The sequence below is a fragment of the Neofelis nebulosa genome, chromosome 15, assembly GCF_028018385.1.
Source record: "Neofelis nebulosa isolate mNeoNeb1 chromosome 15, mNeoNeb1.pri, whole genome shotgun sequence".
In the NCBI taxonomy this organism is placed as follows: domain Eukaryota; kingdom Metazoa; phylum Chordata; class Mammalia; order Carnivora; family Felidae; genus Neofelis; species Neofelis nebulosa.
This window is the reverse complement of record NC_080796.1, coordinates 70,840,786-70,849,615: the sequence shown is the minus strand read 5'-3', so window position 1 is coordinate 70,849,615 and position 8,830 is coordinate 70,840,786.

Below are 8,830 nucleotides of genomic sequence, written 5' to 3'. Positions count from 1 at the left end.
ATCGTGTTTCTCTACAAACTGAGGTTTTGTGGCCACCCTGGGTCGAGCCAGACTGTTGGTGCCATTTTCCAACTTTTCTTTACTCCGTGACACGTTTTGGCAATTTTCGCAGCCCTTCAAACTTCGTCACGGTTTTTATTTTTATTTTATTTTATTTTTTTTCATGTTTATTTATTTTTGAGACAGAGAGAGACAGAGCGCGAGCTGGGGAGGGGCAGAGAGAGAGGGAGACACGGAATCCGAAGCGGGCTCCAGGCTCCGAGCTGTCGGCACAGAGCCCGATGCGGGGCTCAAACCCACGAACCGTGAGGTCATGACCTGAGCCGAAGTCGGACGCTCAACCAATGGAGCCACCCAGGCGCCCCATATTTTTATATTTTTACAGTGATCTGTGATCAGTGGTTTTTGATGTCAGCATTGTAATGATTTAGGGGCGCCACAAACTGTGCCCCTATAAGACGGCGAACTTGCTAGATGTTGTGTGTGTGCCGATGCTTCACCGACAGCTGTTTCCGGTCTCTCTCCCTCTCCTCGGGCCTCCCTGTTCCCTGAGACAGGGCAGCAGTGACATTAGGCGGATCACGGACCCTGCAACGGCCGGTAAGTGTGCAAGTGAGAGGCAAAGTCTCGCACCCGTCACTTTATTTTTTATTTATTTATTTTTTTAAATTTTTTTTTTTTCAACGTTTTTTATTTATTTTTGGGACAGAGAGAGACAGAGCATGAACGGGGTAGGGGCAGAGAGAGAGGGAGACACAGAATCGGAAACAGGCTCCAGGCTCCGAGCCATCAGCCCAGAGCCTGACGCGGGGCTCGAACTCACGGACCGCGAGATCGTGACCTGGCTGAAGTCGGACGCTTAACCGACTGCGCCACCCAGGCGCCCCATTGCACCCGTCACTTTAAATCAGAAGTTGGCGGTGATTCAGCTCAGGGGAGAGGGTGCGTCCAAAACTGAGATACACTGAACGCTTAAGTCTCTTGCGCCAGACGGTTGGCCAAGTTGTGAACTCAAAGGGCAGTTCTTGAAGGAAATGAAAAGTGCCATTCCAGGGAACACGCAGATGATGAGAAAGCTAAATGGCCTTACTGCTGACATGGAGAAAGTCTGAGTGGTCTGGACGGAGCATCACACATGCCACGTCCCCGTAAGCCAGAGTCTGGTCCGGGGCAAGGCCTGGACTGTCTTCATTCTGCGAAGGCCGCGCGAGGGGAGGAGGCTGTGCAGGCACAGCGAGAAGCTGGCAGAGGCTGGTCTGTGACGTTTCGAGAAAGAAACTGCCTCCAGAACAGCGAAGCTCAGGGAGTAGCAGCCAGTGCTGATATAGAAGTTGTGGCAAGTTCTCCGGAAGATCCGGCTAAGAGAAGGTGGCCACGCTCACCAACAGATTCTCAGTGTAGACAAAACAGTCTCATATTGGAAGGGGAGGCCATCTAGGACTCTCGTGGCTAGACAGAAGCCAATGCCTGGTTCCCCAGCTTCAAAGGATGGGCCACCTCTCTTGTTAGAGGCTAACGCAGCTGGTGACTCATTGACCTTTCCCCAAATCCCGGGGCCCTTAAGAATTACGCTAAACCTACCATGTCTGTGCTCTAGAAACGGAACAACAAAGCCTGGATGACAGCACATCTGTTTGCGACACGGGTTACCAAATATCAAGTCCACTGTCGAGACCTGCTGTGCAGAAAAAAAGATTTCTTTCAAGATATTACTGCTCCTTGACCATGACCCGGGCACCCAAGAGCTCTGATGGACAACGAGACGAGTGTTGTTGTGCCTGCGAACACAACACCCGTTCTGCAGCTCACGCATCAAGGAATCATTTCGACTTTCGAGTCTCATTATTTGACAAACGCATTTTGTGAGGCCGTGGCTGCCCTAGATAATGATTCTGCTGCTGGATCTGGACAAAGCAAACCTGAAAACAAAACTGAAAACCTTCTGGGAAGGAGTCCTCATTCTAGATGCATTCAGAACGTTCGTGGTTCGTGAGAAGAGGTCAAAACATCAGCACTCACAGGAACTGGAAGGAGCGGATCACAGCCCTTCACGGATAACTCTGAGGGGTCAAGACTTCCGCGGAGGCTGTAACCGCGGATGGGGTGGAAACAGGAAGAGAACTAAAATCAGAAGCAGAGCCCCTAGACGGGATGGATGGCTTCAATCTCAGGATAAAACTTTCAGAAATGAAGGTTTGCTTCTCATGGAGGAGCAGAGAGAAAGAAAAAAAAAAATTTTTTTTTTTTTTTGAGATGGAATCTACTCCTGGGGAGGATGCTATGAAGATCCTTGAAATGACTACAAAGGATTGAGAATGTCCCATCAACGTAGTTGAAAAAACAGCGGCAGGGATGAAGAGAATTGACTCCAATTTTGAAAGAAGCTCTGCTGCGGGTAAAATGCCATCAAACAGCAGGGCGCCTGGGTGGCTCCATCGATTAAGCGTCCGACTTCAGCTCAGGTCATTATCTCCTGGTTCGTGGGTTCGAGCCCCGCGTCGTCGGGCTCAGTGCTGACAGCTCGGAGCCTGGAGCCTGCTTCGGATTCTGTGTCTCCCTCTCTCTCTGCCCCTCGCTGGCTCTCGCTCTGTCTCTCAAAAATAAACAAATGTTAAAAAAAAAAAAAAAAAAACTAAAACAAAAAAAAAAATGCTATCAAACAGCATTGCACGTGGCAGAGAAATCACTCCTGAAAGGAAGTGTCATTTCATGTGGCAAACTTCATTGTTGTCTTATTTTAAGAAATTGCCGCAGCCAGCCCAGCCTTCAGTAACCTCCGCCCCCACCAGTCAGCAGCAGCACCATGGGGGCAAGACACCCCTCCAGCAAAAAGATGACAACTCGCTGAAAGCTCGGACGAGGGTTGGCAGTTTTTAGCAATAAAACAGTTTTAGGCTCTTTTATCATATCTGATATATGCATGTTAAGAGATAAAGAGATATGATTTTGTATCTGCATGGCTGAGGTTTAAAGATGCTGACCTAGGGGTGTTTGCTGGAGAAAAGAATTAGGTCACCACAGACGAGCAGAGATAATGAGAGTCAAGGAACAGGGAGAGAGCACCTTGAACGATGTCATTTGTCTCTGGGTATACACGTATCTGATACTCAGAAGAGACTCTTGAAGTCCCCATATAAGTAAGCCGTGGTAGCCCTGTTCCTCCCTTACCTAGAACTTGGTAAGTGACGCTGTTGGCCCTCTGCAGCTCTGGAAATTTTGAATTAAAAAATCTTTCCTTTCGGAAATGCTTCCCCTTGTCCTTTGAATGCTAGTGGATATTTCTACTTTTTATCCAACACCTCGTTGACCCGCCTTTTATCTTCTGTTCGAAACCATGATCACCTTTTTAAAAAAAAAAAAAAATGTTTTTTTAATGTTTATTTATTTTTGGAGAGAGACGGAGTGTGAGTGGGGCAGGGGCAGAGAGAGGGAGACCCAGAATCCGAAGCAGGCTCCAGGCTCCGAGCTGTCAGCACACAGCCTGTGGCGAGGCTCGAACTCACAAACTGTGAGATCATGACTGAGCCGAAGTCGGATGCTTGACCGGCTGAGCCACCCACGCACCCCAACCATGATCACCTTGAAACTGAGGTATGTTTGGTTGTGTCTACAACCAAACATGTCTACATGTGCACATGTAGCACAATTTCACAGAGAAGATATCATCTACCTTGAAATGCTTCCCCCAGCATCCTGAAAACCAGGTGAAGTGACTTCTTACTATTCACATCCTGGCATTTCTCGCATGGTTCAGCATGTTTCCACTGGCCTGTCTCCTTTATTCTTTACAATCTAATTGAGGACACGGAATGTGTTGATAACCACCCTTACCCACAGCCTAACACAGCACCTAGGAACACAACAGGCACTTAGTAAATATTTATGAAGTTAATGAATACATGCAATGCAATGTAACCCGACGTAAGGACTACAAGATATTTTCTTTCTTTTTTTCCCCCCCTTTTTTAAAAAAAATTGAAGCATAGTTGACGATATCGACTACAGTTGACTATAAAGCTAGTATCATTCGTTTCAGGTGTACTATAAGTATAGTTATTGCCTGTCAACATACAAGGTTATCACAATTTCTTGACTGTATTCCTTATGCTGTGCTTTTCATGCCCGTGACTTGTTTATTTTATAACTGGAAGTTTGTACTTCCTGATCCCCTTTACCTACTTCACTCAGGTCCCTAGCCCCTTCCCAAACTGACCGTCACCAGTTTTTTCCCTGTATTTATAAGTCTGTTTTTGTTGGCGGTGTTTTTTTTGGATTCCACATATGGTGGAATCGCTTATATTCACATGCAAGTGAAAGCATATGGTATTGATCTTTCTCTGTCTGACTTATTTCACTGAGCCTCATACCCCCTTGGTCCACCCCTGTTGTCGCGAAGGGCGAGATTTCATTCGTTTTTAGGGCTGAGTAATATTTCCTTGTGTATACACGCCACATCTTCGTTATCCATTTGTCTATCAGTGGGCATTCCATTCTTTATCTTGGCTATTGTGAATAACTCTTTTTTTTTTTTTAACGTTTATTCATTTTTGAGACAGAGAGAGACAGAGCATGAACGGGGGAGGGTCAGAGAGAGAGGGAGACACAGAATCGGAAACAGGCTCCAGGCTCTGAGCCATCAGCACAGAGCCCGACGCGGGGCTGGAACTCACGGACCATGAGGTCATGACCTGAGCCGAAGTCGGACGCTCAACCGACTGAGCCACCCAGGCGCCCCTGAATAATTCTTAATAAGCATGGGAATACATATATTTTTTTTCAAATTAGTGTTTATACTTCCTTTGGGTAAATATCCAGAAGTGAAATAGTTGGCTCATAGGGTAGTTCTGTTCTTAATTTTTTGAGGAACCCCCATACTGTTCTCCAGAGTGGCTGCACCAGTTTGCATTTCCACCAACAGTGCGTGAAGGTTCCCTTTTCCTCGCATCCTCGCCAACGCTTGTGATTTCTTATCTTTTTGACACTAGCCACTCGGGCCAGTGTGAGGTGGCATCTTACTGTGGTTTTGATTTGCTTTTCTCTGTTGATTAGTGATGTTGAGCATCTTTCCATGTGTCTATTGCCCATCTGTCTGTCTTCTTTGGAAAAATGTCTATTTGGGTTCTCTGCCCGTTTTTTAACTGCATTGATTGGGGGTTTTTGGTATCAAGTTGGAGGTGTCCTTTATTTTGTTATATTTTATTTCTTTCTTTCTTTATTTTAAGTAGGCTCCATGCCCAACGTGGGGCTTGAACTCATGACCCTGAGTTTAAGAGCCAAGTGCTCTATTGGCTGAGCCAGGCTGGCTCCCCTACTATAAAGTATTTTTATTAAAAAAATTTTTTTAAATGTTTATTTATTTTTGAGACAGAGACAGAGCTCAAGAAGGGGAAGGGGCAGAAGAGAGGGAGACACAGAATCTGAAGCAGGCTCCAGGCCCTGAGCTGCCAGCACAGAGCCCGACGCGGGGCGCAAACCCACAAGCCATGACTTCCGAGCGGAAGTCGGACGCTTAACCGACTGAGCCACCCAGGCACCCACCACCCCCTGCTCTAAAGTATTATTAAATGAAGGTATGTATTGTTTCTAGATGTAAATGCCATTGCACACCTAATAGACTACCATATAGTGTAAACATAACTTTTATATGCACAGGGAAACCAAAAAAACTCACTTGGTTTGCTTTATTGTGAGATTCGCTTCACTGCGGTGTTCTGGAGATGTTCCTGCAATATCTCTGAGGTGTGCCTGTATTGAGGTCCAAAATGTTTCCATGACCTGTGATACTGTGATTTGTGAGAAATACGTATTGGGTCATTCATTTGTTGTATGTATTTGGTCTTTGTTCATGGTTCCTGGCTCACAGCTCCCAACACCCTCGGAATTTTCTGAGTAGAGCAATGGAGGTATCTTTTGTTATAATATTTGGCGTCTAAAGATCAAGATCGCAAGCTCTAAAGATCTCTCAGCCTCAGTTCCTAAAGTCTCTTCAGAGCCTTAAAAGTGACACGGGCGTCACGTGGATAACAAATCTTTCTTACCACAACTGGATTTATGTTAATGAGGTGGCTTTTGGACTGCACCTTAAAAGATGAGGGCTGGTTGCCAGGGGAACCGGCCACATCGTTAGAGGGTTGAAAATTTTAGTTCCACTTCCTGACCTCCCGGGAGGGGAGGGGGCTGGAGGTTGAATCAGTTACCAGTGGTCAATGAGTTCATCACTCATGCCTAGGTAACAAAATCTCCATGAAAACCCAGAAGGAGGGGGTGGGTTGGGAGAGCTTCTGGGTTGGTGGACACGTGGAGATTTGGGAGAATGGTGACCTCGCAGAGCGCATGGAAGCTCCTCACCCTTTCTCCAGCCCATGCCCTGTGTGTGCTTGGGCTATTCCTGGGTTATACCCTTTCATAATAAACTGGTAATCTGGTAAGTGAAGAGTTTCCTTGAATTCTGGGGGATGCTCTAGCAGATTAATTGAACCTGAGGAGATGGTTGCTGGAACCGTCCATCTATAGCCTGGGGGTCAGTGGCCCTGATGACAACCTGCATTTGTGACTGGTATCTGAAAAAGCGGTGGTGGGCAGGGGGAAAGCAGCCTGTGAGACTAAACATTTAACCTGTAGCAACGGATGCTACCTCCAGGTAAATGGTGTCAAGATGGAGTTGAATTATAGGACACCAAGCTGGTGTTGGAAAACCCCTTCTTTGTTCAGACACCCACCCCCTACCGAAAACACACAATGAAATTGCAGAACCTTTTATTACCCGGAACAGAAGCTCTATAACCATTAGACAATTACTCCCCATCTCTCCTTTCCTTCAGCCCCCGGTAACCTAACCTACTCTATACCTCATATAAGTGGAATTACACTTGCCCTTTTGTGTCTGGCTTATATCAAATAGCATAACGGCTTCAAGGCGTATCCATGTTAGAGGATGTATCCGAATTTCATCCTGGTTTTTTATGGCTAAATAAGACAATTTCAAAGATTCGCTTGTTTGCATAGACTACATTTTCTTTATCCATTCATCTGCTTGTGGACACTGGAGTGTTTCCACCTTTTGCATATTGTGAATAATTTTGTGATGAACGCTGGGGTACCTGTATCTGTTTGGGTCCTTGCCTTCAATTCCTTGGATATATACCTAGGATTGGAATTGCTGGGTCATTTGATAATTCTATAGTCAGCTTTTTGAGGAACCACGAAACTGTTCTCCATAGTGGCTACACCATTTTACGTTTGCACCAGCAATGCGTAAAAGTTCCAGTGTATCTACATCTTTGCCAACATCTGTGTTGCGCGTGTGTTTTTTATATATAATAGTCATCCTCATGGATGTTAGGCAGTATCTCATTGTGGTTTGCTTTACATTTCTTTTTTTTCCCCTTTTTAAAAAAATTTTAAAAAGATTTATCCATTTATGAGAGACGGAGAGTGTGAGCAGGGTAGGGGCAGAGAGAGAAGGAGACACATAATTGAAGCAGGCCCCAGGCTCTGAGCTGTCAGCACAGAGCCTGACACGGGGCTTGAACTCACAAGCCGTGAGATCATGACCTGAGCCCAAGTTGGACGCTTAACCGACTGAGCCATCCAGGCGCCCCTTGCTTTACATGTCTTTAATGATTAGAGATATGAAGCTTCTTTTCATGTGCTCACTGGCTATTTGTGTATCTTCTTTGGAGAGATAGCTACTCAAGTCCCTTGCCCCTTTTAAAATTTGTTCGTTTGGGTTTTATTGTTGTTGTTACTGAGTTATAGGAGTCCTTTATATATTCTAGATATTAGTCTCCTATAAGATATATGATTTGCAAATATTTTCTTCCATTCTGTGACTGTGTCTTCCATTCACTTGATAGCGTCTTCTGAGGTACAAAAGTTTTAAATTTCGATGAAGGCCAATTTATCCGTTTTTTACTCTTGTTGCTTATGCTTTGGTGTTATATTCAAAAATATAGTTGCCAAATCCAGTGTTATAAAGATTCCTTCCATGTTTTCTTCTAAGAGTGTTTTTAGTCTTAGCTCTTGTATTTAGGACTTTGATCTATATGAATTAATTTTTGTTCATGGAACAAGATAAGGGTCCAACTTCATTTGTATGTGGATGTCCAGCTTTCCCAGCATAATTTGTTGGCAAGACTATCTTTCCCTATTGACTGTTTTTGATATCCTTGTCAAAAATCAGGGGTTTATAACTAGGCTGTCTATTTTATTCCATTGGTCTGTCTTATGCCTGTGTGTTACCATTTTTTGTTACTATAGTTTTCTTGTAAGTTTTGAAACCAGGAAGTGTGAATCAAACAACTTTGTTTTTCTTTTTCAAGATTGTTTGTCCATTCAGGGTCCCTTGAGATTCCAATGAATATTAGGATGAGTTTTTTTATTTCTGCAAAAAACATTGTTGGGGTTTGGTAGGGGTTGCATTGAATCTGTAGATCATTTTGGATACTATTTTCATTTTATAGTATTAAGTCTTTCAATTCATGGACACAGAATGTTTTCCATTATTTTTGCTTTCTTTAAATTTTTTTTTAACGTTTATTTATTTTTGAGACAGAGAGAGACAGAGCATGAAAGGGGGAGGGGCAGAGAGAGAGGGAGACACAGAATCCGAAGCAGGCTCCAGGCTCTGAGCCATCAGCCCAGAGCCCGATGCGGGGCTCGAACTCACGGACCGCAAGATCGTGACCTGAGCTGAAGTCGGACGCTTAACCGACTGAGCCACCCAAGCGCCCCTATTTTTGCCTTCTTTAATATCATTGAGTAATGTATTATAATTTTCTTTGTTTAAGACTTTTGCCTCCTTGGTTAATTTTATTCCTAAGTATTTCAT